At 42.0% G+C, this 20,548-nt stretch overlaps 1 pseudogene; it reads right to left on the reverse strand.

The window, feature by feature from the left end:
• Window positions 1-20,548, reverse strand: part of LOC140003633 (kinesin-like protein KIF27) — a 46,109-nt pseudogene that overhangs the window by 11,536 nt on the left and 14,025 nt on the right.

Here is a 20,548-nt window from a genome sequence, read left to right on the forward strand (position 1 = left end):
ATCATCAAAGACAGAACTATCTAACTACTTAGTTGTTAAATAGTAGTGGGTATAACTGTGTGAAGGTTCTCATTGGCTACTTCAATCCAACTAGCTTCAATTGTGTGAAGCTGGTGAGAGTTTCACAAGCAGAGTGTACGGATTTCAAAGGTGATGCTGAGACAGGAATTTGCAAATCCTAATGGTCATATTGGAAATACCTGCACTTTCAGCTTAGCTGCATCCATCTTCTTTCGGAACTCTCTTTGCAGCTTGGCTTTCTCAGCTCCTTATTCTCCAGCTCCTGAAGCTGCTTTTGAGTTTCGGCCAGTTCCATTTTGGCCTGCTCGGATTCTTGCTCCGGTTTAGTTATCTTCAAAGAATATTGCCTGCTTACAGACTCTGCATCCTTACCTTAAAGACATCATATCCAAATAGTTTTAAAACAGCAAGCTAATAATTTGCAATGTATCACTTAAACCTGTAATTGAATCGTTACTTACTTCATCCTGATTAAACCAAAAATTTCTGAGACATTTTCCAAACCTAAACAAACAGCTCCCTTATAACACTGAAATATAGATGAACAAAGGAATCTTAAATCTGAACTCTTCATAAATCATCTGATGTCACCAAAGAAAGTAACACCTGAGTGCCACATCAAGTGAAAATTTTCTGCCTACTGCAGTCCTTGACAAAATAGCTTGCCTGTATTATTATGTTTTTTGTTGTTTGTTTGTATGTTTGTTTGTTTGTTCCCCAGAAGAATATGCTACATATTTCTCAGCTTTCAACTTGGTAATCAGCAAAAAACTCTCGATTGTGTTTCTACTGATTTGCCCTGTTCGGGCAATCTGATTTGCTCTGTTTGGGATTCCGTAAGTACTGTTACTGGGGGCGCACAATGTTTCTCAATGCCAAAAGACTGCCTCAGGAGAATATGTACACACTAGAAGAGTGTGATTGAAACAGGTAAGCACAGATCTTTAGGGTCATCACAATGATAAGTTTCTGGCAAGCATATATATATCAGGACAGGTGTGTAATGATATAGGCTAACAGGGACACTGACCTTTTCCCTCATCCACTTCTGACTCCTGCTTCTCTACTGCTATGATGGCAATGCAAGCATTCCCAGCACAGTGTCGTATCTTCTCTCCTATCCCAGACACTGGGTGACAAACACATGTCCATGAAGAGATCAGTTGCACTAAGCATACATGAAAAATTACACTATAGGTGGACAAACACAATAAGCTACAAAACACAAAAAAATATTTAACAAACAAATCTGCAGATCACAGCTGAGTAGGACACAATAAAAATTTGCAGCCTTCAATGCACTCATAGCAAGTAATTCATAGAAGTTAGGAAACTGTAAGTTACCAGAAGTATTCCCGCAGAAGAAAATTACCCAAAAACTAAGATATGCAGGTCTTCAGAAGTTTTGTGTCTTTTTTCTTGCTTATTTCTGAATGTCTTCATTTCAATTTTTCAGTCACTTACCTGTTCTTACTAATTCCTTAATAAGTTCTTCTTTCATTTTGATGTTAAGTGCAAGTTCTCCCATTTTTTGCTTGGCCTCAGTGAGTCTCAACTCTGAATTCTTTAACTTCTGCATGTTAAAAACATGACTTTTCTGGAGGCAGTTGATTTCTTCACCTTGAAAGAAAACAAAACAATGTGGAGACCAAAAAAAAAAGGAATAAAAAAGGAATAAAAGGAATACACTCTTTAGCCAAAAGACAGTGATCTGAAATATAGTATGTATAGAATTCTTACAAATGAAGCGAAAGAGCCAAAAGGAGAGAGTATTGCAAAGAGTCTTTTCCCTGCCGTCTAAATATGGAAATGACAGCATGCATTAGCATTTCAAGAATGCTAATGAATGCTAATCTGAGAGAGAAAAAACATATTTAATTTAAGCATTTTCAGTGCATCTCTGATGAAATAATAGCATGTTTCCTTTTCTTGAACTAGTACTAGATTTGTAGGTCAAGTGCTTTCTCGCTAGTAAGTAGTACTCAAACATTAAGGTCACTGATGTCAATTTCAGAAAAGGGAAAAGGAAAATAATTAAAAAATAAATTTATGTTGAGCTATAATGAAAAAAGTATTTGTAGCAAATAAAGACATTTTGATGAGAAAAATAATTACATGTGATAAAGACATTATTGCATATTCTAGTATTATATCTAACACAATTTACTCTCATGACTTCCATTTTACCTGTGGCTGTATCAGTCTGTGGCACAGATTTGTCACATAAGCTGGACTTGTCAACTTGACATTTCATGTCACTTTGCTCAAAGGAAAAGCACAGAGAAGCCTGTTTTCGTGTCCATTTTTTGTTTATTGAATGCCTAAGAAAGAATGGAAAACATGATACATTCTAAACACAAAGGGATTTTTTTTTCTTTTAACTTTATATAAAGTACATGATATTAAAGAGAAGAGTGCCAAACTGAGAAAGCTTACATAAGCATTTGCACCTTCTTCTTCCCTTGCTTGATCTTGTTGGATGATGTCCCCAAAACAAAGATCATGCAATCTTTATCGCATCAAAAAAATGTGGTTTTTAAACTAGTTTCATAATATGCCTAGTTGGTCCTGCAAATTTATTTTAAGTAGTATCACAAATGGCCTCACATTACAGTAGGATTAGGCAGTAATATTATATTTGCTATATATTTATCTGTAACAAAAGTTAAAGAAAAAATTACCTAAATGAGAAAAAAAAAATAAATTACTTTTGACTGTCTGTATTTTCTTTCTCTTCATCACTCTGATAGAGAGGTGGCAGTGAAGGACTTCATCTTGATCTTCTATGTAGCTCAGTATCATCTGGCTACGAGCACGGAATCCTGCCATCATCCGAGCCAGGGAAAAAGCAGGGGGACTGGTATACACCTGCCAAAAAGCACCAAAAAAAACACTTGGAATAGTTCAGTAATTCTTCATTGATATTCCAATAGTATTTCAGTTTAAAAGTCTATCACTACCTGACCTTGTATGCAGAATTGCAGGTGTTTAAATAATATTTCTGAGTACCTGTGTACCAGAAGGTTTTGCAAGAGAAGGTTCTGCTTAGAACACTTGTCCCAAGTGCAAAAGAAGGTACTGTTACCAACTTATTACCCAAAATGTTCAGTTTATCAGTACAGAATAATCATTCATTTTGGGAATGCTTCCTATCTGAACTGTTAAACATTGCACAAAAAGATCACTAAAGACTACAGCTTTATGACTGTGATAAATTCTGTGTTTTAAGTCAATTTGTATGGGGCTTTGAGCAACCTGATCTAGTGAAAGGTGTCTCTGTCCATGGCAGAGTTGGACTAGATGATTTTTAAAGGTCCCTTCAAACTCCAGCCATTCTGTGATTCAAAATGTAAGCCCATAGATTTTGGACAACTGGGACATAGCGTGTGTTGCAAGACATTCAAAAGTACTTTTTCAGTCTTCAATGCTAAAATGCTTCAAAGCTAAACAGCAGCTGACAAGAGGTCACCATAATTTGTCACGCCCAATAGAATTATTGAACAATAACTGTTAAAAAAAATGTAATGCTTAGGTAGACCTTACCTTTCGTGTCTCTGTCCCTGAAGATGGGTAAAGCGAGTGTAGCAGACTCTTTGTGAGTGGGACACTGTATGGCCTTCTTGCAGATGCCGTAACAGCAGGCCCATCTCCACAAGCACTTGAGAAGTCCCAAGTTTTCACAACCATAAACTTCTTTAATTTTTCTTTTAGCTGATCAATAAGGATTTGCTGTTCCACCATTTTTTCATTCTCATATGAAAAAAACAAAAACAAAAACGGTTGCTGATCATCAGATTTGCATCATACCTTTCTAAATTCATTATAAAGGTCAGTCTTCTTGTATATCATTCACTAACTCTAAATTCTTCTGCAGTGCACAGGCAAATTCTGCAACAAACTGAAAATTCTCTGGCATGACAGGTAGAATCTTACCTCTCCCCAAACTCCAATCATTTTTTTGAGACATTTTTGTCTCTAAAGGACCTGTCCTATATAAATTATGTCAGCTAGATTTAGACATCTAGTGAGAAGTAGATGACATATTTATCAGCCCTTGCTTGCCTTATTTGTGTGTTCATGGATAAATAAAACGGTAATTCAAGAAAAATGTTCAAATGAAGCACATGGTCTGAGTTTAAAGAATGAAATGTACATACATGTAGGCTTCCTCTTCCTCTTGGAGTGGTCCAACTTGAAAGATTATTTTTATTAATTAACATTCATAAAATTGGACGTGACCCCAGGATCCCCTGTATCAACCGTTACTTTCTTTTCTACCCAGCCTCAAATTTGTCGGTAATGCTAGTTTGAAGAACTTACTTGCCTTTCCTACAGCAATCTCTGTGCATTGTTCAAAATTACATATCTTCACTGAACTGATTTATCCATAAGGCCAAGACCATACAATTTTCAGTCTTCTCTGTTCCTTTCAGAATACATCGAAAATCTTGCCTACCAACAGGAAATTTGAATAACAGCTAGAGATAGTTAACTAAAGTATGCATTCTCCTACTTTGAATCATATATTTTTTATTTATTCTTTTTTTCTCATCTTCTTAGACTGCAAGTCCTTTCCCCATACATAGACAATGCCCCACAAATTGACATTTTGTTGGAATACAATACATAATATTTCTGTGTCATAGCAAAAAGAATATATATGTCAATACCATACATTTTATGATTGTGGAAGTAGTAATGGGCAACTCCACCTTGCAACTTTTTTTTTTTTTTAATCCCTATAAGACTCTGTCCCTTATGCCCTTGTACATACAACCCCATAGTGCATAACCTGTTACATAAATACATGGGTACAAACATTTACATGCTACTTTTACAGTTCTTATTCTGTCATGTATCATTGAAACGACACTTTCCTGTGCATACAACTTTAAGCCATTTGACACAAGCATTTGATTTAATTATTATACTGATTTTTCTGTTTTTAAGTAAAAGTGAGAGCTGCGATCTTTTGCCTACAGTACAACTGTTTCTGTTCATAACATCTGCCTCGTATCCTCCATAGGATACAATTATAAGCATAATCGTATATAAGCATCTATGTGTATTAGAAGCATGGATTATTTCAGTCTAATAAGCTGACAATATGCAGTATGGGTTAAAAAAGGAAAACACACAAAAAAAGCCTATCCAGAGATGACAGAACAGAAAAAAAGTTACAGAGGGAAGGAAAAGATGGTGACCAGTGTACTTACCTTTCATTCATTGACTCTCCCCAAGCCATCAGCAAAGAAGAGGAAAAAGGAGGAAAAGGAGGAAAAGGAGAATAAGGAGGAAAAGGAGAATAAGGAGAATAAGGAAAAAAAGGAGAAAAAGGAGAAGAGTACTAACTAGCCATGTTTATGCTCTTCCCTTTAAAAAAGGTCAGATCTATCATCCTATAAAGTCAGATCTATCAACTATCCTATATATGGTCTCCTGGATCTTGAAATGCTATTCACTTACTACCCATTACAATTTCATTAGCATATACAAGATCTAGAGAGGGAAGGAGGCAAGCAGTGTTTCCACTGTGTCACTCAGCTTCTTGTAATAGTAAACTCTCAGAATACTAGGATGAAATTCTGTCTTAAAAAGTCAAAAGGCAACAATACTTTACTCTCACACTGAATAAAGATATAACAAAGCATGTTTCTACACAGCCTTTCAATTAAAGCATTCTGTAGGAACTTGATGGTCTTTTTGAGATTCTAAACAATCTTTTAAAGCCTTTCAAGTCCTAAATCATGAATCGTCCTGAAACAACTTAGCAACAACACAGATCTGGAGGAAGGCAGGAAGCAAAGAGAGTGTGAATGAATCACTTAATATCATACAGGAAGGCTGTGGCAGTTAGGCTGATACACAAACTTCAGGAATCACAGTACTGTGATTCACCCACTAGATGATCTCAGCTCATTAGGGAATACAGCTCTAATTCAAACAAGGTGCTTGTAAGACTGGTAGGTGTTTACATCCAAAAAAATTCTGAAGGATCTGTCTTGAAATCATGAGAACATTCCTATAGTGGATGGATGGTTCGATATAGATACATGTAATATATGCCAGAGGAAAAATACCTGTAATCTATGTGTTTCTTCAGCCTTCTTTAAAGATTCCAGTTGCTCTTCATTTTCCTATATTAATGTCTTTATCTGATTCTGCAATATCTTCAATTCATGATCCTTCTGGATGAATACTTCCTCATCCATAGCTAGAGCCTGCTAGATAATAAAAGGAAAATTCAGCCAGTGGAAAAGCAGGCATTGTTATTCTTGAAGTTGGAAAATTAAATACATACATATATTTATTTGTTGTTCAAAGATGTGATTGGAACTGCAAAGTTGGGACGTATATATGGCAAATTCTCCCACCATAGAATCACAGAACAGCTGAGGCTGGAAAGGACCTCTGGAGGTCACCTGGTTTAACCCCTGGCTCAAGCAAGGCCACCTTGAGCAGGATGCCCAGGACCATGTCCAGGTGGCTTTTGATGGTCTCAGAGGATGACTCCACCTCTTTGGGCAACTTGTTCCAGTGCACAGCCACGGCCACCACACAGTACACAAGTGCTTCCAGATGTTAGCCTAGAAGCTCTTGTGCCCACTGCCTTTTGTCCTGGCTGCACGTTCACTGCACCTTCCCTTCAGGTATTTGTAAGACATTGCTAAAATCCCCCACTGAGCCTCCTCTTCTCCAAACTGAACAGTCCCATCTCTCTCAGCCTTTCCTCATTGGAGAGGTGCTCCAGTCCCTTAAGCATCTTTGTGGCCCTCTGCTGCACTTTTTCCATTATGTCCCTGAATCTCTTGCATGGGGCAGCCCGGAACTGAACAGAATCAAGCAGAATGCAGTAGAGAAGTTGGAAAGGACCTACAAAGATCATCAAGTCCAACTGGCTGACCACTTCAGGACTAACCTAAAGTTACAGCATGTTATTGCGGGCAGTGCCCAAACGCCTCCTGAATACTGACAGGCATGGGGCACCAAACAGCTCGCTAGGAAGCCGGTGCCAGTGTCTGACCATCCTCATGGTACAGAAATTTTCCCTGATGTCCAGCGTGAACTGGACATCCCCCACAGCTTTGTGCCATTCCCATGCATTCTTCCCTCAGTTACCAGCAGCACAGACCAGCACCTTCCCTCCTCAGCAAGTTGCTGAGAGCCATGAGGTCGCCTCTTGGCCTCCTATTCTTCAGACTGGACAACACAAGTGTTCTCAGTCTCTCCTCATAGGACCTGCCTTCCAGCCCTTCTACCAGCTTTGTTGCCTTCCTCTTCACACTTTCAATTATCTTCACATCCTTTTTCAACTGGGGTGCCCCTGAGCACACGATACTCAAGGTGAGGCCACATCAATGCTAAATATGGTGGGAGACTCCTCTTTTGACTGGCTGCCTATGCTGTGTATAACGCACCACAAAATACAGTTTGCAACTGCAACTGGACACACTACTCCAGCTGTGGCCTCACTGAGCGGAAGGATCACATCTGTTGACCTGTTAGTGACACTTTGCCTAGTGCAGCCAACAAAACCACTAGCCTTCTTAGGAGGAAGGGCACATGGCTGACTCATGTTCAACTTGGTGGCCACCAGGACGCCCAGCTCCTTTTCTGCAGGGCTGCTTTCCAGCAGGGTGGCCCCCGGCATGCACTAGTGCCTGCAGTTGTTCCTCTTCAGGTGCAGGACTCTGAACTTGCCCTTGCTGAACTTCATGAGGTTCTTGTCAGCCCACCTTTCTAGGCTGTCAAGGTCCCTGTGGCTATGGCAGCATGGCCCTCTGGGGAATCAGCTGCTCCCTTCAAAAGTGGTTTCCACCAGTCGTTTCTTTACTTCTGTTTCTCATCTATTGATTTTGTTTTGACAAGTTTCTTTCTCCCAAAGGAAATAATGGACCCATAACCAACACTACCTTACAAAGTGGGTATTTAAATCCAATTACTTTCTTCGGTGTGCTGTGAGATTTGGCTGTAAAATCTCAGCATCAATCATAATATTAATACACTTCTCAAACAAAAAAATAAGGATGGCCCTCCTCATTTTTCATCTCAAAGAAGAGCCTAAAGATTAAAGAAATTATAATGTTATTTTTTTTCAGATGTTTTTCTGGGTAAGTGATCCAATAGTGATTGAAGGTTACTTCCAAATGTAGTTGGCCTTCCAGAAAACCTTTAGGAGCCAAATGCAAAGTATAGACACACTATGTCTTACCATTCTAAAGACAGATACTTCTGTACAACTCTATCTTTTCTGTACAACCTATATCTTTCAAGTAAATACAACTCTTAAGAGCTGCTCAAGAGCCTTTATTGCCCTGTTTATTTTAGCATCTCCCTAACCATCTCCTCCGAGCTGTGGATGGCATGCTTACCTGGGTATCTCAGTTTAAACCCAGCTCTTACACTGTTTTGAACCTGGGAAGCAGAGCTTTACAATAAGCCAGAGAAAAAAAATGAAGAATAAATAACAGAGCTGTAATTTAGGATGATGAGAACCAAGAAAAGCCAGAATTTGTGTATGCGATTGCGAGGTAACAATCTACAGGCTTACCAGAATTCAGTGTGAAAAATGAAAATAGGTTGATTTTATAAAATTCTAACTTGTTGGAACTCTATCTCCTCCTCCTACAAGACAGACACATTAGCTTTCCTGATTTGTTCATAGGTACCTAAACAATCAACTTAGAATGAAATACCTGGCAGTTCTTTAGTTCTCTCCTCAGCTGAAGAATTGTGATATGATGGGGCTCTTGCATGGTGCCAGTTCCAGTGTCAATTTGCTGCACGGTGAGAGCTTCCTGCTTTTTAAGCTAACATCATCATTCAAATCAACCAGGAATGGGAAGGCTTCGTCCAAACAGTTTCTGTAGCTGAAGCACTGAACTTGAAGCTGGGTGAGCTGTTCTTCTAGCAAACTGATTCGGGTTCTTTCTTGATTTAAGTCATGTCAACACTGATTACCAACTTGTTGGTTCTGCAAAGCTTCTCGGAGCAATCTGATTTCAAGTTCCATTTCATCAATCCGGTCTTGATCAGGGTTGTAGTTGACAACTGGTTTATTTCTAATGTTTTTGGCTCTGTTTGCATATTTGAGCGAATTTAAAGATTCATCAAAGTCTGATGAGGATGGACTTATACATGTTATCATGACAGTCTTGGCGTTCCCTCCTAGGGAGTCTTTCAGAATGCGAGTGATTTTAGCATCCCTGTATGGAATATGTACGCTTTTCCTTTTTGGGTCTCCAAGAGCACTGATGACATTTCCCAAGGCCAACAAACCACTATTGATTTGAATTGATTCTTTGAATCCTTCACTGGTATTTCCAGTCTTTGTCACCCTCTCTGATCCTGCCAAATCCACAAAATGGAACTTTGAAGCAATCATCTGGACTGATTTCCAAGATTAATCCTGTGGATCACTATTTTTTTTGAGACTCTGCAGATTGTTTCTGACAAATACTGATAGTAAAAATGGCATGTGATCGACTAGAGTGTTCGTTCATTTGTGTTGTGCCTGCGTGACGAGCTGCATTGCCACTTTCCAACAGGCTCATCACTTCATCTGCACATTCTGCTTGGAATTCCTTAGCACCAACAATCACTTCAAACACCAAAAGAAAATCAGAATAATTACATTAATTTTAAACTTTTCAGTAAAAGTTTACTGCAATTATGAAAAGTCAATCTATAAACACAAATCACAGAAGCATACAAGCCTTCATTATTATAAGGTCGTAGCACATAGCTAAATAAAATAAAACAGTATGTGGAAAGCATGAAGTACAGCACATCTGAAACCTGCAGAAATAGAATATATGGGTGTATTTTGTCACACCATTTGAAACAGTATTGTAAACAGAATACACAGAATACACTTAGGTGTTTACACATCGTCTTATGCAATTTGCAACCTAGTGCTATCTAGAAAAAAAGTATGAGCAAACCTAGCTCAAAGCTTACTTTGTCAGTTAAAAAAAAAAAAAAAGACAGAAATTTTGAAAGTTTGTAGTAAAAGTGACTCCCACCCTATGTTAAGAACATAGTTCTTAGTGGAATGGAAGCAGATATTTACAGCATAAGTAGCTTAACAAATATAACTTTGAAGTGAGAAGCAAAGGCTTAATCTTAAAGCATTCATTCAACTGAATAATCATGCACAATTGTGTTTCTATGCTGAATTTGCAGAAACAGTAACAGTACTACCTTACCACCTGATGCTGCTTCTGGAGGAACATTGATATTGTTCATAGGAATCTCAAATGAAGGCTGCTTCAGATCAGCTAAACTGAATTGATATTTTGAAAACGTGACTTCGTCTAGTATTAGTCATCGGTAAGCTCTCTTTTCAAGAGATGGAAACAATAATTTGTGCACACAACAGAAATCAAATGCACGAAGTTCTAGAGCTGAAATCCTACCTGTATTTCCGTTTTCATCTTCTCAGATATGTAAATCTTTCACAGAGGTCTCCAACTCCAATAAATCTCAAAGTTCTTCCTCGTAAACCTCTATATAAGATACCTTCACTCGGAAATTGATGTTATGGTTTTCAGAAATATGCTGAAATAACTCCTGAATAGCCCGTGGGATTATGCCTTTTTCATCCTCTGAAAATGATGCTAAAATAGAAACACAGATGTCACAGACACTTGCAGTCATTCTGTCACACAAATTACAAAGACTAAAACTAAAGAGAAGTCTGCGAGGTTTATCACTCAATATAATAAGGAATAGGAAGAGCTCAGTTTTCCCAAGTTTTCATGTAAAGATTTGCTTTTCTGTTGATCAGAAATGCATGGAAATGATACAGAACTTTACTACTTTCTGCGGGTACGAGACTACAAGAAAATTAAATTAGTAAAAAATCACGCTAGAAGAAAAAAATATTTTGAACTTGCTAATGAATTAATGATAAAACTTCAAATCCTTTATGCAAAAAGAACGAATACATAATTTTCAGGGTTTCAAATTCAGAATCAAGGACCAAGAAAAATCCAGATAGTCTTCTAATTCCTGCTACTCCACTTCTTCTCTCTTATTCAGCAGAACAGACAAACAAATTGTGACTTCTCGATACGGAAGGGAAGATAACCAGAGCTGGTGATACACGATTTCAGGGAAAGTCAGAAAGCAAAATTGTATACATGCAGAAGCTGAAGAATTCTTCTGCGAACTAATACAGAAAAATAGTAGTTTCCAGTCTCAGGTGTTTGAGAAACACTGACTTGGAAATACCAAGTAAGTCGAATAGTAGAGTTTCAGATATCTGCCTTTAAAAAAGCAAAATTTGAATTCCACATAAAGTTCAACAAGGCCAATATGCAAGGTTCTGCACTTGTGCTGGAACAGTTCCAAGCACAACTACAGTCTGGACAGAAAACAGATTGAGAGCAGCCTTGAGGAGAAGGACCTGGCGGTGTTGGATGATGAGAATCTCCACCTGAGCCAGCAATGTGTGCTTCCAGCCCAGAAAGCCAACCATATCCTGGGCTGCATCAAAAGCAGCATGGCCAGCAGGGGGAGGGAAGTGATTGTCCCCCTCTGCTCTGCTCTCGTGAGACCCCACCTGGAGCTCTGGGTCCCCCAGCACGAGGACGTGGAAGTATTTGAGAGAGTCCAGGAGGGCCACAGGGATACTTAGAGAGATGGAGCACCTCTCTTACGAAGACAGACTGAGGGAGTTGGAGTTGTGCAGCCTGGAGAAGAGGCTTTAGGCACAGCAGCCTGCCAGTGCCTAAAGGGGGCCTACAGGAAAGCTGGGGAGGGACTCTGGAGGGACTCTTTGGCAGGTGGTGTAATGATAGGACAAGGAGGAATGGCTTTCCAACTAAAAGAGGGTTGATTTGGATTAGATATTCAGAAGAAATTCTTTACTCAGAGGGTGGCAAGGCACTGGCACAGGTTGCCCAAAGAAGCTGTGGATGCCCCATCCCTGGGGGTGTTCAAGGCCAGGCTGGATGGGGCCCTGGGCAACCCGGTCTAGTGGGTGACATCTTTGCCCGTGGCGGGGGGTTGCAACTGGGTGATCTTTAAGGTCCCTTCCAACCCAAACCATTCTAGGATTCTATTCCATGAAATTTATCTATGAAATCTCTTTGTCAGACTCTGAAAAAAGTCCAAGAGTGAGTTTGCTTCATACAATTACCTAAAGCAGATACTTTCTAAGTAGGATAAATGGAGCCAAAATTTCTAAAGCACTGTGTTTCAGAAAGTAGGGTAAGTTGCCTGTTAGAATAGAGAATGGGAAAGAGCACTTTAATTTTTTTTTATTTTTTTTTTCTCTCATACTTTTGGTATAGCCTAACGGACACAGAATTTGTGTTTAGAACACAACCATCACATAAACTTTGGAATATATATGTCTTTTTTTGCTATACATTTTTTCATTATCTCTTAAAAATTCTCAAGCATCATCTGTTATGTATTAAATACTTAATTTGCAGAACTACTTTGTTCACACACACACAAAAAAAGACTTTTTACAACGTACCAATGTGACCTCCTCCAATGGTGTAAGTCTTCCCAGAACCTGTCTGTCCGTATGCAAATACTGTAGCATTATATCCCTCAGCCAAAGACACTAGAAGAGGTTTAATGCAAACTGGATAAACTTCTTCTTGGGTTGAGTTTTTGCCAAATACAACATCAAAAGTGAAGACACGGTCTTTCCCAATGATTATTTGTTGTGTATTTGGGACTAATCTCACGCATACTTGGTGGTTATGAAGTACTTCCTTGGAAAGCAGAGGTCTGACCCTTACTGCAACTTTAACCAGGATCTCCTCCATGCCGGCCTCCATCTCTGTGCTCCCCACTCAGTATTCAGGAAGTCATTACGAGATCTGTTACAATTCCTCTGTTCACCTCATTTGCAATTTTCTGCACCTAAGAAAAAATGTTCTCCAAGTTAAATAATAAAGAATTAACTCCCTGCTGAAACAGAATGTTGAAGAGTTTCCCAAAGAATACATAAGCATCATTACACCCTGGAAAGGAACTGTGATAAAAAAGCAGATATGTTAACAACTGTTAAACCAGTGCAGAAACTAATTTTGCTTCTATTACCTTCTAAGCTAGCAGACTTAACCTTTGGTCTGAAAGTGGTCAGACTTTCTGTTTGGATGTTATACTGCCGTATGAAGCAACAATATTGTAAGATCTTGTTAATGAACTCTTGATAAAGCATAGACTTACAATGAACCTTATTTTCTCACTGCTACAGTACCGATGCATAGGCAACAGAAATTATTCAAACAAAACCTTTTTATCCTGAATTTATACCTACAGACACACACGTGCTTGAAAGCCATCTTCTGCTTACAAGGGCCAAGTATTTAGAATTTCAGAAGCACAGAAAGCTGTCGTGTTGCTTACATGGGGGGTATGATTTTAAATAGTTGTGATTACTACACACCAAGCATTCCTCTGATTTTAATCCGTCTCTTTATGCCCATATGGAACTATTTTTTATTAGTTATATATTTCAGCAACCATGGTTCCTTATACTGCCCCCCATCTATTAATTCTGAAGCACAAGAAGAAGCATCGAATAGGATTTCTTTACAAATGTCTACCAGAAACACTCCAAAGCCTCGATGGGTATCAAATGCTGCCGGATCCCAAACACATCTTCTGCTCTTGCTGATTCTCAGTCAAGGAGGCTTTGCCATGCAAAGGACAGTTTGCTCAACTTCCTTCTTGCTCAACTCCCACGCAGCCTTTTTGCTCTGTTACCCAACTGGCAGAACTCACCAGCTAAGCACATCAAATTCAGCCTGCATGAAAATGCAACCAGATTGAAACACAAGTCTTCTGTGGTTGCAAAGAGAAGAGTTTTGGCATTTCACTCACACCCATTTGCATTGAGGGCTTGTCCATTCAGAGCTGAGAAACTTTGGAAGCTGACAAAAAGCCTTGTTGTACAGAACAGAGCAAAGGGAAGCCAAGAAAGAGAAGCAAGAGCCTGAAATCCTGCTCATTTCAGAAAGGGCACGGCAATCACGAGCACATACTGAAAACTTACTGACTCCCCCTCCCCCGCCCCCCCCTCCCAAAATGACACCCAAACCAGTCGCGGGAGGGGAGGGGCGGAGGAGGGGAGAGATCCCATTTCCTACTTCCTCAAACAAACACCAAGCAAAATGCCGGCTCAGCGGCGCTGTGGGGCGGCTCCCCCCAGCCCCAGCCCCGGCCCCGTCGCTCCCCGCTCCAAACCTGCTCCGGGCGGCGGGAGGCAGCCTCCGGGCGGGCTGAGGGGCCGGCGGGCCGCGCCTGGGCCGCCCGCGCTGCTGGTGACAGCGCCTCGCTAGGCAACGGCCGCAACCTTCGGCGGCGCCGCCCCGCCGCGCACAGCGGCCCCCCGCGGCAGGAGGGCGCAGGCGGAGCGGGGGTTGAGGGGTGGGTGTGAGGGGACACCGGGGGGCAGCCCCCGGCCCCCAGGGACGCGCACAGCTCGCCCTCGAGTCCTGGGGAGGGTGGAGGGGGCCGTCTGCTTGTGGTCAAAGCAGGGGTGCGAAATGCGGCTTCCATCGCCGCGCTCGTCATGGAGGAGAGCGTCTCCTTACGGCTCTGGTGGAGCTCAGCGGTAAAGGCTGAGTTTTCCCTCAAACACAAGCGGTCTCCAAGTAGGCGAGCCATGCTCACAACTGCTCACAGCTGCTGGCCCAGCAGCCGCCGGGAGTGCCCAGGCACACGTCCACACACAGACACATCTGTAGACACAATGCCGACAGAGCTCAAGGAGCAAAACGCGAACGGATTCTGTCAGATTTGTATATGAAAAACAACAGATAAGACCGAGTCGGTCCCATTCATGACATGGAACACTGCTTTAGCAATTTGTAAGTGCACAGAGCTTACTCCACCCTAAAGACTTGATAAACAAAGAGACATTTAGAAAGCTAAGCTGTGAAATGACTGAAACAAAAAGGTGTATTTCCAGCTTCAGTTCCCTAAAGCGTGTAAGTACTTCTCAGAAACATAAGACAGGACAATGTAAAGATGTAATCTGCGATTAAGTAGTTCTTCTTTCACAGGGAAAACCAAAACCAATGACTTTTCAGGGACAGCAAAAACTCTTGATGAGACAACAACCTTACTCACTGTTGAAAATACAATCCCTTTACATCATTGGCCTCACTCTGCTGCTGTTCTCTCCTTTTTCTTCTTTTCTCTCTTTTCTTCACATTTATAGATCTACACCCTGAAGCTAGAGATTTACCAGCACGTCGGCCACTTCTGCCTTTTCCAGGCTCTGAATCAGTATCACTTTCCAGTTGTAGTAAGGCAAAACGAGACGCAATGGTAGGGACTGAACTGATTAGAGCAGATTCCATTGCCATGTCTGAAATTCTAGGGAGCTGGCTTCTTTTAATTATCAGTTTCCTGGGAAAGTAGCACAGAAGGTAGAATGAAAACATTGTTTGATCAAACAAGCAATAATTCATATCATTAAACCACAGAAGTGGGTTTTTTTGGCTCAGAAAGCATAAGACAGGGCTGGAATTGGGGGAATGAGGGAGAAATCAAAAAGATACAGTATAATTTATTTATATTTTAACCGACTACACTGTATTACCTTAGGTAACTAAAGAAGAATTACATAAAAAAAAAAAAACAACAATCTACCAAACACATTTTAGGCTAATACATTCGCTCTTGAGAGATTTCGTGGAAAAAAGGTGGCTCTACAAGAAGCTGGTCTTCATGTTCTGGGTGGAAATAGACACAATTAGAATAGAATAGAATAGAATAGAATAGAATAGAATAGAATAGAATAGAATAGAATAGAATAGAATAGAATAGAATAGAATAGAATAGAATAGAATAGAATAGAATAGAATAGAATAGAATAGAATAATTTAGTGCTTAAAAACTATTTCAGATGCCATCCCCAGAGCCTGACAAACACAATTTAAAAATGAAGTAGATAATACACATACGCAAGCTCCAGTTTGGGGTAAGCAGCCTTATCTCTTCTTTTACAAGAAGTTTAATTTTGTTTGCAATGCACTGGAGATTCAGCAAGCAGTTTTCTCCACAGGGAGGTGAACCCAGCATTTCAGCTGGTACCGTCCACAAACATCAAGTTCACCTGTTCTTAGAGCAAGACACAGAGGATACGTTGGGAGGAGACGGAACTAAGTAACACTTATGCCTTCTGTTGTTGCCTGTAGCTAAAAGCAACATGTACATCCCTGGGACACCATTCTAAAGATCAAATCATTTACCTAGCATTAAAGATAGATCCTGGGTATATCTATGTTTGTCCAACTGCAATTTTTCCATGCAGAGTTTGGTCAATTAGCAGAGTATTGAAAGTGATGATATCCATCTCTGATTACAAATTTCATAGAAAACAGACATCTAGATATGCTGACATATTATGACAGCGGTGTAGTGAGATAATACATACTTCTTGAAATTATTATCTATCCACCCCTTATTCCATACCATTTATGTCATGCTCAGGTTACACTCTTTTCCATACATTCTAATTAGTCACCTATAGCAATCATGGTAGTGATAACATACAGTATAATATACTAATTAACATGGTACAATTCAGTTCATGGGCTATTCTCACCCAGTATTAAATCTCCTTGAGGTACACACCGGACCTCTCCGTTCTTTTGCATCACCCACCAAGTGTATCCAGGTCCCTGAGCGAAAACAATTCCACAAATAGGTTTGCCTTTTCCTGAGGCAGGAGTAGCCCAGACTGTTTTACCCAGCATATTTTTTACATGCACTACAGGAACTTTATCCCCATCTACAGTACGTAACAGGTTTGATTGGGCAGGTCCAGCTCGGTTGGTAGATCCCCTAGTATTGACTAACCAGGTGGCCTTTGCCAAATGCGTATCCCAGTTTTTGAACATCCCAGCGCCCATTGCTTTCAAGGTAGTCTTTAACAGGCCATTGTATCGTTCAACTTTCCCGGAGGCTGGTGCATGATAGGGGATGTGATACACCCATTCAATACCATGTTCTTTGGCCCAAGTGTCTATAAGGTTGTTTCGGAAGTGAGTCCCATTGTCTGACTCTATTCTTTCTGGGGTGCCATGTCGCCATAGGACTTGCTTTTCAAGGCCCAGGATGGTGGCGTGACTTCGTTCAGGCCACGATAGTCCACTGTTAGTCTCCACTCGCCATTAGACTTTCGCACTGGCCATATGGGACTATTGAAAGGTGAATGGGTCTTGCTGATCACTCCTTGGCTCTCCAATTGACGAATTAGCTTATGGATGGGAATCAGGGAGTCTCGGTTAGTGCGATATTGCCGCCGGTGCACAGTTGTGGTAGCGATTGGCACTTGCTGTTCTTCGACCCTCAGCAACCCCACAACAGAGGGGTCCTCTGAGAGACCAGGCAAGGTAGATAATTGTTTAATGCCCTCTGTCTCTAAGGCAGCTATACCAAAAGCCCACCGGAACCCTTTTGGGTCCTTGCAATATCCTCTTCTAAGATAGTCTATGCCAAGGATACATGGAGCATCCGGACCAGTCACAATGCGGTGCTTTTCCCACTCATTCCCAGTCAGACTCACTTCAGCCTCCAATACAGTCAACTGCTGAGATCCCCCTGTCACTCCACAAATATAGATGGGCTCTGGTCCTTTATAGCTCGATGGCATTATAGTACATTGTGCACCAGTGTCTACTAAAGCCTTATACTTCTGTGCGTGTGACGTGCCAGGCCATCGAATCCACACAGTCCAATAAACTCGATTGTCCCTTTCCTCCCCCTGGCTGGAGGCAGGGCCCCCCTAATCCTGGTCAGAATCTTCTTCGTTTCTGTGTTTGAAGGACTGTCTGCTGGAAGTTGGAGCAGCAAACTTTTCAGAGAATCCCTTTTTCCTGATTGTTTTCTTTTGCAACTCATGTACCCGTGCCTCTAGGGTCGCGGTAGATTTTCCATCCCATTTTCTCATGTCCTCTCCATGGTCTCGTAAGTAAAACCACAGGGTGGCACGGGGTGAGTACCCACCATATCGTCTTCCTTGTGTGGGTGAACGCCTACCCCTGACAGCTGAGACACTGCTTTGTACAGGTACAGAGGAGAATAATCTCTCTTCAAGTTGGTGAACCTTTTCAGAAAGTTTCTCCCAAGTGTTCTCTTTTGGTCGTTGGACACTGGTTGGTTCAGGTTGGGGGGAAGATAGATTCTCTTTAAGTTGGTGGACCTCTTCAGAAAGTTTCTCCACAGCTGAGACGCAGGCCTGTAAGGAAGAGGAAAGACTTTCTTCGTACTGCCGGAGTTGTTTAGCCGCTTCATCCACTGTGGGTTCCTCATCCTCTTTCCAGGCCATTATTGCCAATGAGCTGGCATATGATGATGGTGCACTCTGTACAAACTTCCGCCACATGGGCCGTGTACACTTGACTTCATCTGGATCTTTAGATGTTTGTCTGAGGTCTGGATCCTCATAAATCACTTCCCGTACGGCTAATTCCCTCAGGTACTGGATTCCCTTCTCCATAGTGGTCCACTTGCCTGGTAGACATAAAAGTTCTTCCTTGAAGGGATACCTTTCCCTCACAGCTGAGAGGAGACGCCTCCAGAGGCTGGTGGATTGTGCTCCATCTGCAATTGCTTTGTCAATGCCGGCGTCTCGAGCAAGGGATCCCAGCCGCTTGGCTTCCCTGCCGTCTAATTCCACACAATTGGCTCCAGAGTCCCAGCACCGGAGCAGCCAGGTGACAAGCTGCTCACCTATACAGCGACCAAAATCTTTTCGCACATCTCGTAGCTCACGTTCGTTTAGGCTTCGGGTAGTTACTGTTGCTTTTTCGGCATCCTCATCTTCCTCCTCCTGAATCCTTGATGGCCCAGCGTCGTCGTCATCTTCGTCATCTCTATACCTAGTTTTGGCAGAAGCCTTACCTGGATTGGCAGAAGACTCTCTGCGTTCTAAACGACCTGAATCTCTATACCATTTTTTCACCTTCTCTACAGGGGCAGCTTGCACTGCCACAGCTCGTTTCTCTGACTTTGTTACAGGGTCTGCCACAGGGGTTGGAATACCCTCTGCAGGATCAACTTGCACTGCTACAGCTCGTTTCTCTGACACAGCCACAGGAGTTGGAGCGGCTGCAGGAGCTGGAGCAGTTGCAGGAACCGGAGCTGGAGCGGTTGCAGGAGCTGGAGCTGGAGCAGTTGCAGGAACTGGGACTGGAGCGGCTGCAGGAGCTGGGACTGGAGCGGCTGCAGGAGCTGGAGCTGGAACGGCTACAGGAGCTGGAGCTGGAACGGCTGCAGGAGCTGGAGCTGGAGTGGCTGCAGGAACTGGGACTGGAGCGGCTGCAGGAGCTGGGACTGGAGCGGCTGCAGGAACTGGGACTGGAGCGGCTGCAGGAGCTGGGACTGGAGCGGCTGCAGGAACTGGAACTGGAGCGGCTGCAGGAGCTGGAGCTGGAGCAGCTGCAGGAACCGGATCTGGAGCGGCTGCAGCAACCGGATCTGGAGCGGCTGTCGAGTCCACCGTAGGGGTCACAGTGGCCGTTGGATCTGTCACAGGGCTTGGAGTGGCCGCAGGGTCTGTCACTAAGTTGATAGCAGTATCAATGGCAGCTCGATAGGCATGAGCCAGGCCCCAGCACGTTATAATGATTTGTGTTACTTTGGAACTGCCAGAATCATGACACCTTTTTTTCAAGCATTCTGCCAGTTTTTGAGGATTTTGCCATTGTTCAGGGGTGAATTTCCAACACACTGGGGGTGCCAACTGCTCTAGATGCCTGCCCATATCCACCCATACTCCCTGCCACCCACAACTATCCTGCCTCCGGGCAGATATCCGGATAAGCTTCCCAAGTAGTTGTTTAACTTTAAGCAGAACCTGAAGTGCATTCATGAGGCAGAACAACAAGACTATGGTACTCTGAGTATTCCAAAAATATTCAGTATCTTGGAGAGCTATTGTGACAAGCTCAGGGGGTAAGAGGGTGGTGAAGGAGGAAGGCAGAGTGATCCAGGAGGATACAGGGGTGGTGAAGGAGAAAGGGAGAGTAATCAAGTAAGAAAAATTATCTTCCCCTTTCCCCTCCACAGATTGACTCTCTAGTGGAGAAAAACAATAGGTATAATTGCTAATAGTTCCCAAGATACTGTTTCCAAAGTACAGAGTTCACGATGTTACTGAATACAAATAAAGAGTTAGAGTCATGACCAGATATCTTATCGTCTCATAAGCCATTGCTATAACACTCAGTACCATAATGATCTGAAACCAGGGCCCGGAGAGGATAAACAACACGACAGAGAGCAAATACGGAAAATAATGTACTATAATACTCAATTTGGAAAACAGGCGCAGCAGAGTTGAGATTAAAGCAATCAGCATCATGACAGGTGACTATTAAGCAGGTCTAATTCTTACACCAATTTTAGTTTAACACACTCTGGTCAGATCTGCCGTTATCTCAACCTTTCGGGCCCCACGTTGGGCGCCAAAAAGACTGTCGTGGTTTAACCCGGCCGGCAGCTAAACACCACGCAGCCGTTCGCTCACCCTCCCCCCTCCCTC

Source organism: Anas platyrhynchos, chromosome 13 (assembly GCF_047663525.1).
Source record: "Anas platyrhynchos isolate ZD024472 breed Pekin duck chromosome 13, IASCAAS_PekinDuck_T2T, whole genome shotgun sequence".
NCBI lineage: Eukaryota > Metazoa > Chordata > Aves > Anseriformes > Anatidae > Anas > Anas platyrhynchos.